The following is a 14,466-nucleotide window of genomic DNA, read 5'->3' as shown; positions in this document are numbered from 1 at the left end:
AATCCAAGACCTCCGGGGACCACAGTGATGACCTTGAGGAAGCTTTCGCCGTGATCCGAAAGTACGGAATGAAACTGAATCCAAAGAAATGTACTTTCGGGGTCTCGTCTGGGAAGTTCGTCGGTTTCATTGTCAGCTCCCGCGGAGTGGAAGCCAACCCTGAGAAAATTACGGCGTTCATAGATATGCCTTCCCCCCGGAAGCATAAGGATGTCCAGAGCGTTACCGGAAGGATAGCTGCTCTCAGCCGCTTCGTATCCAAGGCCACTGACAAGTGTATCCCCGAATGCGAAGCAGCCTTCCAACACCTCAAGGAACATTTAACCCGAGCTCCCATTCTGTCCAAACGTGTTGAAGGAGAGGCGTTGTTCTTATACTTAGCTGTGACAGAGCACGCAGTGAGTGCCGCTCTCTTCTGGGAAGATGGCCGTATCCAGCTCCCTGTGTATTACGTAAGCAAGAGGTTACTGGACGCCGAGTCCAGATATTCAATGATCGAAAAACTCTCCCTCTGCTTGCTAATTGCTTCGCGGAAGCTAAGGCCATATTTCCAGGCGCACACCATCAAAGTACTCACCAACCACCCTCTCCAACAAGTCTTGCAGAAACCCGAGTCTTCTGGCAGATTGCTTAAGTGGGCCATGGAACTGAGCCAGTTCGACATCCACTACCAACCACGTGTTTCCATAAAAGGACAAGCTCTCGCGGACTTTATTGTGGAATGCTCGGGGATGAATGACCTCCCGGAAGATCCTGTCCCGGAACTTCCCACATGGAAGGTCTATGTAGACGGAGCCTCAAATGAAAAAAGAGCTGGAGCAGGGGTCATCCTAATATCTCCCCAAGGGCATCAGCTCCAGAGCACCATCCGTTTCGCGTTCCCAGCATCCAACAACGAGGCAGAACACGAAGCCATGTTAGCTGGATTACGACTGGCCAGAGAAGTCGGAGCCCAAAAAATCGAAGTATACAGCGACTCCCTACTTGTGGTAAACCAAATATCCGGGGAATACCAGACGAAAGGCGAAAAAATGGCTGCCTACGTGTCTCTCTCCTGCGGCCTACTGCAGCATTTCAAAGGCTACCAAATCCGCCAGGTCCCCCGGGACCAGAACTCACTCGCGAACACGCTGGCCAAGCTTGCAACAGACCCGGAGATCGAACAATATTGCCTGGTGCCCATCGGGCACTTAGAAGCACCCACTACCGAGACACAGAGGGTAAATGCCATCATTGACCATTCCCATTCCTGGATAGGACCCATCCTCAGATTTCTCACCACCGGAGAGCTCCCCACTGATAAAGCTGACGCAAGAAAGCTCCAGTATCAAGCTCCCCGATACGTGGTTATGGATGGAAAGCTTTACCGCAGGGGGTTGTCCATACCCTTCCTTAGGTGTGTTGCCGGAACCGAAGTCAGGGCCATCATCCATGAGGTTCACGGAGGCTTCTGTGGCGACCATACCTCCGGGCTGAGCCTCTCCAAAAAGATCCTTCGACAAGGATACTTCTGGCCCACCATGAAGAAGGATTGTGTGGATTATGTCAGAAAATGTGAGCAGTGCCAGAGGTACGCCAAGGTTCCGCGAGCGCCGCCTACAGAAATTACCTTAATGACCAGCCCCTGGCCGTTCGCCGTTTGGGGCATTGACCTAGTAGGTTCCCTTCCAACTGGAAAGGGTGGAGTGAAGTATGCCATAGTCGCGGTAGACTACTTCACCAAATGGGCTGAAGCTGAACCTATGAACACGGTCACATCTAAAAAAGCGCTGGACTTTGTCATCAGGAATATAGTGTGTCGTTTTGGGCTTCCACGAAAAATTGTGTCCGACAACGGGAAGCAATTTGACAGTGAACACTTCACGAACTTCTGTGCCTCGCATGGAATTATCAAAAGCTTTTCCGTAGTCGCCAGACCCCAGGCTAATGGGCAAGTGGAGGCTGTAAACAAAATATTAAAGACCACGTTGAAGAAAAAACTCCAAGCCTGCAAGGCTCACTGGCCGGAAGAACTTCCGCGAGTACTTTGGGCCTATCGCACAACAGAGAGAACTTCGACGGGGCACACGCCTTATTCCATGACCTTCGATTGCGAGGCCGTCATCCCAGTAGAAACTATGATCCCCTCTCACAGGCAGGATACCTATAACCCTACCCGGAACCACGCCCTTCTCCAGGAGTCCCTGGACATGATCGAAGAGCTCCGGGAGCAGTCGCAGGTCCAACTAAAAATGTACCAAGGCAAGATAGCCCGACACTTCAACGCAAGAGTCAAGAGCCGTACATTCGAAGTTGGGGACCTTGTCCTACGGAGAGTATTTCCTGCTACGCAGGATCCGGGAGTGGGAGTCCTCGGGCCCAACTGGGAAGGCCCCTACGAAGTCCAAGAAAAAGTGGGCCATGGGACATATCACTTAAAGAGACTCGACGGATCTAAAGTCCCACGCGCCTGGAACGCGGAGCACCTCCACCGTTACTACCAGTAGGCCCCGGACTATCTAGTCGGAAGTCCTTGGTGAAATTAGCAAAAGTGAAAAATGTGGAAATAATCCTCCCTGCTGTAAAACACGTGCCTAGCAGGCTAATTTAATGAAACACGGAGAGATTCACTCCGCTTTTACTGCACTTTTTATCCCTGTGTTCAAAGCTGCGTTTTAACAAGTGACCACGCGGTCCGGAGACGTCCGGACCCCACGCTCACTTGGGGGGGTATACATGGCTAAGGCATAGCCATACGCCCCTTGAACAAAACATACACAGAACACCACTTATGTGCTAGCATTGTGTTTGAAAATTTTAAATTGTTAAGCTTAGGTTAATTTGTTGCCATGAACATGCTTGCATTACGTGTCATATGTGCATTATGTGTTTATGTGAAAATTTCCATTGAAATGCCTGCCATTATGCATCATGAAAATTATCTCCTGTGTAGCCCAGCGATGAACAGGATTGGGGGTTGGGGCACATTCAGAGAACTACGCCGAAACACCCCCAACTCCCTGACAAGTCCTTTGCAGAATACTCCGCGATCGCTGTAGAGCTTTGCTTCGCAAGCTCCAGCTCCGGGTCCCGCAAGGCGAAAGATGGCAAGATCCGCGACCGTTGTAAGCCTTGCTTCGCAGGCTCCTGCTCCGGATCTCACAAAATAATGCATGGCGAGCTCCTCGACCACTGCAAGTTTCAGCTCCAGGAGCAGATATGATCGATCCCCCAATTACAGCAGGCCTTGCTTCGCAAAGCCCCTGCTCTGGGATCGCACATGGTGGGCGTGGCAATTTCCCCGACCGCAACGAGCCTTACCTCGCAGGGCTTCATGCCAGGTCCCTGAAGTCAGCCACCATGGGGTTCGCAACGACAGTTAGTTTTGCTTCGCAAAGATCTAACCTTAAGTATAGCGACGCTCACCAAAGGAACTCCCGTTCCGAGCCATGGAACGGCTCACCTTAGCAATCCCAGCGAACAGTATAACTACAAGTCCCGAGATTGGCTATTTGCCTTAGGAAAGCTAAAATACGGTGAAAGGAGTCTGGCCGTTGGAACGAGGAAACCTTCGTAACCTAGAAACTACGTGGGAAAAGACATCAGCTGTTAGAGCTTCAAGTGGGAAGTGCATAGGTTCTGGCCGTTGGAACCAAAACCTCATGCGCCCCTACAACAGTTTCTACCGTATAAAAGTCTACCCTAAACGCAAAGTTAAATAAAGAACTCGGCAGAATAGAAAGGAGAATGCTATAATTATGGAAAATATGCCTGCAATAAGAAAAGAGTACAAGGAGCTTCGCCCCAAAGAAAAATTCAAATGAAAAATAATTAAAGATAAGGCCCCTTCAAGCATTGGGGGTGGCAGTAGTGTCCGCGTCCAAGGCCTCGAGGTCGGCAGTTCCAACTGGGGCAGGCGGAGTCGGCTCATTGGGAGGTGGAACATCATCACATGCAGGTTCAGAGGTCCCCGCCTCTCCGGGATCTCCTGCTTCAGGGGCTCCAGCACGCTCGTCAACGTTGTAAGTTTGGACGTACACCTCTGGGCCTTGATCCCACACCTGTAACTTCTCCCTCATGGCGTCAGCATCCTCTCCCAGATAGCCTAGTACCTCCGGGTTCATTTTCCAGAGTTGATGCATGAGGGCCACGTGCGATATATTAATCGTCCTGTTCAGAACCACCTCGGCATCCTCCCTCTCCTTCAAGCGCTCCGCGTCGGAGGTTGCCAGCTGTGCCTCCGCGACAGCTAATTGAGCCCTTAGTTTATCCATCTCGGCCTTGGAGGCATCCCGCTCTCCCTTAAGAGAATCAATCTCCTTGCGCTGCTCCCTATTTTGGCTCAGCACGGATTGCTTCTCGGTCACATGCCCCCTGGCAGTGAATTGCAAGGCTCCGATCTCTTTATCCTTCTCGGCGAGCCCCAACTCCAGCATAGACACGAGATCCCTGCTCCTCTTATGAAGTTGCTCCTCCTCGTGCAGCTTAATCTGAAGAGTGGAATATTCCTCTTGCTGCTTAAGGAGGAGATCATTTTTTGATTGCAAGCGGGCTTCCAAGGTATCCTTCTCCACCCTGGCTTGGGACAGCTCTTCCCGGAGCTGGGAGTTTTCGGCCTCATCTCATCCGACCGCTGTCTGAACTCATTCTCTGCGGTGGCCCGGTACTCTCGATATTTGGCAAGATATTTATTGTCTGCCTCTTCCTCAGCCGTGTGCCGGGCCTGATCAATCTTCTCCGAAGCCTCCAAGGCCTGTTGGGTCAGTTTCTGCTTCTCCGCCTCCAAGGCCTGGCGAGCCAGCTGGCTCTCCTCCAACTGAACCAGAACTGTACCCACCTCCCGGAACGAGCGTTCCGCGATCAGAGAGGCCTGCAAGGGAAGACAACAGAATGAGTTAAGCCGAACCAAAAGACAGATGATCCCAAAACACAACAACTGACGGCTTACCCCGGACAATTGCTGCTTCACGGCATGTGTCAGCAGCAGCGGATCCTTACTGCTGCTGATAGCCCATTTCTCAGAATTGAGCTCGCACAAGCTCAAGGCCATGTCCTCCATCATCTCCGCCCCGAACGGCGCCAATGCATGTCCGAGCCTAGGCACCAGCCTCTTCTCCAAGGCTAGGCCGTCCAAAACCGCTCCAGCCGCGTGAAGGGATCTCACCCCCTCTGCCAGCTCGGCCCTCTTCACGGCAGACAAGTTGTCTGCCCTTCCCTGAGTGACAGCCTTCTCAGCCTCCAACCGCCTCTTCAAAAAATTATCGGCCCGTCTTACGCCCTCCAGGAGGACAGCGGGAAAACGAGTTGGTTTCTGAGGGAATTGGAACTTCAGGCCAGGCGGAGGAAGGCTTGTTTGTTGAGAGGGTGGAAGAGAAGAGGAAGAAGGAGACCCCGAAAGGGTGGACTCCCTTTGGGCTGGAGGAGGAGGCAGACGGGGTATTAAGGCCCCGGTCCGTTGTTGTTGCTGGTGTTGCTGCTGCGGTGGCGGAGGTGACTGCCCTTGTTGCTGTTGTTGCTTTTGCTGCTGCGGCAGCGAAAGTAATTGCCTTTGTTGTTGCTGCTGGTTTGGATGTTGTTGTTGCTGCCGCTGTGGCATTGGTGACTGTCTCTGTTGTTCTTGTTGCTGCTGTTGTTGTAGTTGTGGTTGCTGTCGTTGCTGTTGTTGTTGCCTTCGACCAGGAGAAGAGTGTCTAAGGCGTTTCTTCTTAGCGCCCTCAGCATCTTCTCCGGGACGCTTGCTCACCCCAGTTGTTTTCACGGGGAACACAAGGCCTTCCCCATCGCTACTGCTACTCGAGACCATCATAGTCCCGGAAGGCCCGTCGGCAGGAGACTTCTCTACCCCCGGAGACGCTTGCGCCTCGCCACTTGTCCTCTTGGGGGTGGCAGCTTTACCTCCCCTACCAGCCTGGGCCTTCCGTCCTTTCCCCTTGGACGGGTCTTGGCTGGTGGCAGCCTTCTTAATGAGCAAGGTAACTCTCCCCAACATCTTGGCTTCTGGGTACTCTGCAAGAAACATACGGAGCAAGGTTAACGAACCAACAAGGAGTGAAAAAGAAGATAAGCAGAAGACAAGACAATCAACAACATAAAAGCACAAGCAAGTCCACCAGCAGGGAACAAGAAACAAGAAAAAGAAAAGTTTGAAAGGGACGACCATGCACGAGAAACGTGGATGGCCTTCCCCGAGCAAAACAAAACACCGCTTCCTGCTCCAGGAAGCTCCCGTACTCCTTGAAGTCCGGGAATGACATGCTGAGGGAGGAAGGGTCAACCACGATGACACCTTCTGGCAGACTACCGTCACTCAGACACCCGAGGAGCTCATCTACCCTATCGCAATATCTGTCAAAGGGTATCCTACGCGGATCTAGCCTAAGGAAGCGGGGATCGAACCCCATCTGAGAGGTCCAGGAAACCTCAGACAGGCTGGGGGTGTGGATCAATCGAAAACTAGTCTTACCTCTCTCGGAGGTACCAGCCCCCGGAGTCCCTTCGTTAGGGTAAGCCGCAGCGTGGCGAGCCTCGATCTCGTCTTCCTCCGGCTGAGGGTCGGGGAACCTCTCCACCCAACTAGAGGATAAAGTATTCTCGTCCCGGGCTGCTTGGTTGATCACCTTGGACAGCTCCAGGGCAATCTGCTCCCGGATGTTAGCTGACACCTGACTTTGCCCCCTGCCACTCACTGGCTCAATGTTTTGGAAAGAGGCGAGTAGCCCATACTCCCTCAAAGATTCGGAGGTCACAAGCCCCTCCACTTTCAACTCTTCCTCCGAGAGCCCTTCGTAGAACTTGGACCTCCTTATCATCTCTGCACAGCGAGGTGTCCGCGGAACGACTTCTGCAAAATTCAAATACAAGCATTAGAGATCCTCCCGAAAGGCAAAGCAAAAGCAAAGAAACAAAGTTGAAAAGGAGAGGAAGGAGCACTTACCAGGGATTTTGAAGTCCAAAGATATGGCTGGCACCCTCTTCAGTGGGAAGCCAGTCGTCAGGAACCAGTACTCCCGGAGGTCTGGAACCCTCGCGGTATGACAGGTGGGACACATCACGTCCGGGTGCCTCTCCAGCCTGTAAAATTCCACCTTGTCTGAATGACCCCTCATGGGCTGAGACTTCAACCCGTAGAAGTACAGCACCTCCTCCGGGGTAGGAGCTTCCAGTTTCCGGGACTTGCAAAAGATGAACCACCCCGCTAGGAGCTTGTAGCTGAAGGGAATCAACTGGAAGGGGGCAATCCCCGCCTTCACACAGAAATTGGCAAAGTAACTTCTTAGGGGCAAGTGCGCCCCACACACTATGTGTGCCCAGCTCCAGGCACCAAAACCCTCGTGGCTCTGACTAGCCGACTCGCCCGGCACCGACAGACGGTGCCACATCAGGCCTGGGATGTTCTTCAGGCCTGCCTCTGAGGAGTACAGCTCCAGCATGCCGTAGTTCCTGAACAGGTTCGGCTTCTGGTCCATCTCCCAGATTGAACTATTGGTAGTCAGCGGGCTAGCCGCGACCACTTTTGTCTTTCCTTTCCCCTTTGCGCCGGCGACAGGGGAACCCTTCTCCTGGGCAGAATCAGCCTCCGCCACAGCGAGGAGTTGTTCCTTTGAGATGTTCGTCACTGAACAAAAGAAACAAAGAAGAAAACACTCTAAGCAGTCAGCACCCTTGTCATACCCTAGTGGTATCAAAGGCGTCGGGGAGACCCTCCCCGAAAACTGCTTGGAGAGGCTCCCACCGAGCTTGCCGAAGGGTTGGCACCATGCCACCCGAAGGACAGCAAGGAGCCAAACTCAGACTCCGAGCCTAAGCCCGCCGAGAGAAGTGTTTCTCCAGAGAAAGACACCCTAAAGGCGTTCATGCTTATGCCCTAAAACAGCAAACCAGAACAACGCAAGCAAGACATGGAACGACTTTCCAAACGCAAATCGTCAAAGCATGCAAAAGAGACTACTTATCGACTCACATCAATCGCATGCCTATCAAAGCCCTATTCACGCATGCACATAGGCGATAATGGCAGAAAACTCAACTCTAACAACTACCAACAACCTAAGGTTTGGGAGGAAAGAGCAAAGTAGAAATACTTACTGGTATTCGGGTTGTTGAAGGTTGAAGGAGTAACCAGATCACTGCACAGCACGATCGCGAGAAGTAAAACCTGCAAAGATGAACGGCGATTCAAACCCTGAACTTCGGCGAATAAACCCACTGCCAAATCAAAAGAAAAGTTTCTAGATCCCTTACCAAAAGAAGTGGCAAGTTCGAAGGAATGGAAGCTTGGAAGCCTGAGAGTTCGAAGGTTTGGGAATCTGAAAATCCGAAAGATAGAGAATTTGAAAGCGTAAAGAGGAAGAAAGGTCAGTTCCCTCGTTTCTATAGCAGGGAAGAAGTCGTTTCGAATTCCTCAAATGGACGGTCCCGATCTTCCCATTCCGTGTGCATCAGATCCAACGGCTGGAGAAGAAGCGACGATCCTATTTATGACTCCTCGGATGGGAATAATGTATTTACTTCCCATCATTATACCACCTCGGGCCCGGAGTACCATTAAAAACCGTCAAATCATTACTCAGATGCCTGACGCACGCATACTCAACCAGTCTCCTCACGCACACGTCTTGGTCGCAGAACCATTCCCGGCATGACGCGTGGCCCTTGCCGCACTTGAGTACTTGAGTTCAAACAGAAGAAATTCCCTTCCTTTTTCATACTAACACTCAGGCGGGAAAAAGGAACACTTCCGGGAACACAGAAGGTGGCCCCTCGCCTAATCTAAGAAACCGAAATACCCGGAGGACTGTACAAGCTCCCGTATCTCTCAAAGCTCCATGACCTTGGGGGGTAAATGTTATCCAGATTTCCAGATAGCGTTTAGATGGATATCCTCGGGGAAGCAGAATTATCAATGTCTTTCACGGTAGGTGACCAGAGCTCGCGGATGGACAGAAAGGCTTCGCCTCTCCCGTTTAGTGTCCGGATTACTCTTTCAAGCAAACGCGACACGGAAGCTCGTCAACTCTCCCGGACTCCCGAAGGGGTATCCTTCGAGGAAGCTCCTTCCAGGAGAAGCTCTTCAAGTTGTCTTCGCGGAAACAGTTCCGTGCCTCGCACGGAACAAGACCAGGCGGTCGAGTCGTGGAGGAGGCATATTTGGAATGATATCCACCTGACATAGGATCCCGCCTGACACGCCCGATAGGTCAAAGCCGCACACATCCCAGCACGCCTAAGGGTACCTTTTCGCCTACTGTTCCGCTGACAACTTGGAAAAGACGGCTAACTTTGTGTGTTCCCCATACTTTCACGTAAATATACCCACATAGAGTCTTGTAGCTATGCTACTACAGTAATTGTATCCCCTATTTATGGCTGGTGTAATTAAGACTCATGTACGTAGAGAAAAACCCTAATCCAAAACCCTAGCTATAAAGACCCCCTCATTTTACAATAGGAGGGACGGCCAACAAATCACATAGCAAGAACTCTACTAAAATCTCTCTAGCTTCATCTTCTCCAAGAGAACCAGAGAGAAACACTGTGAGGTTGTGAGTTCCTTATACACCAGCTGTTTGACTGTTATTCTCTACAAGTATAATAACATCGACTCGTGGACTAGGGCTCGTTAACGCCTGAACCACGTAAAAACACTGTCTGTTTATTTATATTTCTGCACTTTTATAGCTCTTGTCTTTTTATTATTCCGTTCGTATTCGTTTCCGAAAAACTCGGTAAACAACCTTCATGACCGTATTCATTCTATATCCTTCGGGATGTAAACTATGATGGCAGACGATCCATTCCAGGAGACAGATCCCATCAAGTGGGATCTAGGAGAAGGCACCGCCATCAAGATATCTACATTGGTAAATGAACCCGGGTCTTGGTAAATGAACCAGGACATAGGTAAATGAACTCGGATAACCTAGTCGGGTAGAACAAGCCCATTCCTTCCTACAGCTTACGTGTCCCCGAGAAATCTGGCAGTTGATCTCTCTAACTATCCTGTAGAATAGGGTATGCAGGGAACGAACATTGTTCCAAGGAAACAGTACTGCCACTACTCTGATTATCTTGCCCCTAGGATCTCCTTGGTAACCCACATGGATCAGTCCATGCTAACGTACAAAGGAAAGTTGTAAGGCTTCACCATGTCTAAGCCGGCCCAATGGGCCCAGATTAACAACCCTTAATTATGTTATATTTCTTGTATTACGGCTCCATTAGCAAGAAATTTTAATTATATCCTTATTGTGCCCGGATTAGTCCGGCCCAAATGACATGACTGCTTATAAATAGGATCAGTGGTGCACTATAGTGAACTTGTAAGCAAAATAGGATCTCAGTTTTTTTCTTGTAAGCAAAATGTTGCTGAACTTGTTGAAACCCTCTATTGTCAAAACTCTTTAATGAATAATACTAGTGACTCATGGACTAAGGCTCATTAATGCCCCAAGCACGTAAATACTTTGATCTCATTTATTTCTTAGCCTTTCTTTCTAGCTCTTATCTTTTAAAATATTTATGGTTTTGGAAACCTCGGTAAACAATTCAAAATACATAGTGTAATGGTCTTGGCTATCCAGGGTTTTACAACCTTTGTAACATGTCCCCTAAGCTACCTGGATTTCATCCTAAACCCTTCACCTTCCATGCTAAAAACTCGTACATTCAACCTCTAAATCAAACTCCTACATTTAACTTAATCGTTTCTAGTCCTATTTGTTTTGGCCTAGTATAACCCAAAATAATCCCATGCAGAACCAAAATAAGGCAAAAACCCACTGGAAAATTTCATAAACTGGTCAAAAATCAAGTAAAAAGAAATTTAAACCAAAGTAAAGGTGTACTTATAGAATGGTTCTTGATCGAGGTTGTAAAAGGATGAAGAACGGCGAAGATTGGAGAAATTTTGGGAGGTAACCGTCGAAGGAATTTCTGAGAACAAAGAAAGTTAGAGGGTTTTTGAGAATTTTTGGAGAAAAAGATGAAAGGGAAATTCGAATGCAAAGGAGGTGAATGCTAGATTTTTTTTCTCCTATATATATGTCAAATTTGGGGAAAAAACTGGACCACACGATTAAAGCAGGTTGAGATCCGAGGGTCAGAATTAAATAAACCAAACGACGACAAAAGGTTGACAAGATAGCTGTCACAGTAATCGAAACCCGAACAAACGCCTATAATAAGCATAAACGTGTTTGTTGATGCGGTTTTTCGCCAACAGTGTATTAAGAAATAATAAGGGTAGAATAGTACTTAATGGTAAACTGAAATGAAAATATCAAGAGCACAGAATTTTTACGTGGTTCAGTGGTTCAAATCCACCTAGTCCACAAGTCACAATTATTACTGTTTCTCTCATTATTTTGGCAGAGTTTCGGTATTACATAATCATTTTTCTTTTTTGTCCAAGATTCCCAGTATTTATAGCGTAATTCTATGGACAGATTTGGGTAACTGGGTGAGTCAATTAAACATTTACATAATGTCTATATTTAATACAAATAATTCCCATTTATATGGGGATATGATTTGATAACAGAATAAATATGTTCCTGCTATCTCGGATAATAAATATGACAACCTATTCATAAATAAATGTAAAAACATATCCTGAGTATCTCGGGATCCCAGAATATGCATTATAGTTGAATCATCACGAGCTGGATATCTCATCCAAACTCGTACTTCGACAAATATCTGATTCTGAGCTCATGCTTAATAGCCATCGTGTTCTTAGTTCACGATAAACTCAGGACTCCTAACACCATGTCTGATATTTAAGAATCCCGAGTTGTCCACATGGATAATAAGCAGATATTTTGCTTGGTCATTTTTCTGTGTTTTTATCTACCAGCTGTACCCGAGTTGAGTAAATGAACTCGTGCTATAAATAAGATACAACATTTGCCCCCAAGCTCCTAATCGTGTATGATGTCATCATTTTCTGACCTACACAGTACGGGCTTTTAGACTTCTGCTACATAAAACCATGCCTACCTACTACTCGAGTACTGGACACGTGGTCTACTACAATTGGCATCTGTTCGGGTTTTGAGGACTACAATTATTGTCTTATCAACTTTTTTCTGCCATCTGGTTTATTTAACCTTGGCCCTAGGATCTTGAGATACCCCAAATGGATGGCCCAGATTAATTTACGTAGTTTACGTATAAATAAGGTGATCAGATTTCAAACCTCACCACCTTTGCATTTGAAATTTTCCCATTTCTAAACTTTCAAGCTTCCTTTCTTCTTCCCCAAAATGTCCAAAACATTTCACCGTGCCCAATCATTCAAAATCTTTATAGGAGCTTTTCATGATCCGAATCTACATTCTCCGATCATCGAACACATTCGCTGTAAGTATCTCATCCTTTGCTTTGAATGAATTTCTTTATTCTTCATGACCCAAAGAAACTTCTATTTATTATTTTTAGCAATGTTTATCGTTCGGTATTGTTAGAATTTTTATGAATGCCAATAAGGAATAGGTTTCGGATTTAGGCTCCATAAGCGAAACCGAATATGTTTTTATATAAAAAAAATGCATCCATAAAACTGGGTAAAATTCTGGGTTAATTTGGGGTAGTTCTAATGAAAAATAGGTTTAGAGAATACCTGTTTGGGGCACAGAAATAATAACGTCTCTAGGTTATATACTAGGTAGCTTAAGGGTTACGATTTCTTAGGCGGTTTTGCACTAAACAGCTTTATAGAGGAAAGTAGTGAACCCATATTTTTGACACACAAATCCTTAAATATCAAGGGACTTAAGAAACTGTGGCGCGTAACTTTGGATATCGCGTGGCACCATGTGATGGGCTTTAATTAACTTTAGCTCGTACAACGAGAATAACCCATTTCATCCTTCGTACCCTCGCGGCATAGTTATAGATCATCTTAGGTTGCCTACTAACTAGGTCGCTTTGTCGTCAGGCTATCTGATGGCATCTCCCAAGAAGAAATCCATGAACTCATCTACCTAGCGCAAAGACAACGGGAACCAGGTCACCTCTGACTCTCCTATTCCACACTTTGGTCCGGTTGTGGAGAAAGTAGTTCTCGTTGACCCCAATGCGTTCTTCGAGGCTGAGCACATAGTCTAGAAAATCAAGACACAAGGGAAGGTGAATAAAATCCTGTTGAGTCACACATCGAGATGGGAGCTGGCGGCCTCCTAGCACGACCTGCCTACGAAGTTGTGCCCTTTTCCAAGATGACTATGTGGCCTGGAGCGATGAGCATCTGAAAGCTGGGGCCTTCCTTCCCCTGGACTAGTACTTCGTAGACTTTTTAAACTACGTAAAACTGGCTCCTTTCCAGCTCCCCCCAAATTCATATAGACTTTTGGTGGGGCTGGAATATCTGTTCTTGAGGCACGAATGGGAGGTCCCCTCTCCTGCATATATTTTGTTCTTTTTTTGTCTCAAAGCAAGCCCCGACCAGAGAGGACACGGTGATTTTACTACCTCGCGCGATTTCTCAGCTCTGCCTCCTTCTTCGATCTTCCCATCCATCCAAACGACTATAAAGATTTATGCTTTATGTCAAATGGCTTCAAGAATTGCAAACATCAATACTTCAACCGACCTTGTAAGTCTTCTTCCTTTGCAAATTCAGCGCGTGAATTCGTATTTATATATATATTTTTTAAAATGTCCTGATTGAGTTTGTTTTTCATGCACCTATATTTGCTAGGACGGAGAAATCCGTGACCCTCGGGGGCCAGTATGAGAAATTGTCCAGACCTCCCTCTTAGGAAAAAGATTATCACCAGGTCATGAATGATGCCACGATGTTGGCATGCAAGTTGATCGGCGAAGATCATACATTGGCCTTGAGGACCCGAGCTCCCCTTCCGGTGATCCCCGAGCTTCCCTCCACTCAAGAGGCTTTGCCAAATGCTGAGGATACCGATGAGGAAGAGTCCGAGGAGCCTCTTGTCCGAAAATGATGGGCGCCTGAAGTCAATTAAAGACCTGATCCTAATCGGGCTGCTTTTAGAGCAGCAGCCAGCCCCTCCGGCCAAGGTAACCCATACCCTTTTAGGGAGTTAGACCGGGCTGCAGCTAGCTTTATGTTAATTTGTTTCAACCCCTACTAGCTAGTTAGTCGCCACCCCACCGATCCGGACCTATATATAACTCTCCTCCAATGCTTGGACCATTTAGTAGTACGCTACGACCATATTTATCTGAAAGGTACCATTGTTGTTGATAATACACTGCACTTTATATCGTCTATCTGTGAAGAATATGGAACCAACCTTAGGGCTTGGCCCTCTCTGCTCCAAGGTATTTTTTATCCTAGATTTAGGCAGTTTGTAGAAGAATCTAGCCCTAAGGAGGGACCTGAACTCCCTAGGATTTTAGAGATTGTACCCTTAGATTCCCCCTCTTCTCCGTTACTCCCAGAGCCAGAGGTCATGCTTAGCCCGGTTCATACACCCGAGCTGGTGATAATAGATTCCTCCCCTAACACGAAGG

This window comes from Humulus lupulus, chromosome 4 (assembly GCF_963169125.1).
Source record: "Humulus lupulus chromosome 4, drHumLupu1.1, whole genome shotgun sequence".
In the NCBI taxonomy this organism is placed as follows: domain Eukaryota; kingdom Viridiplantae; phylum Streptophyta; class Magnoliopsida; order Rosales; family Cannabaceae; genus Humulus; species Humulus lupulus.
This window is presented reverse-complemented; position numbering follows the sequence as displayed.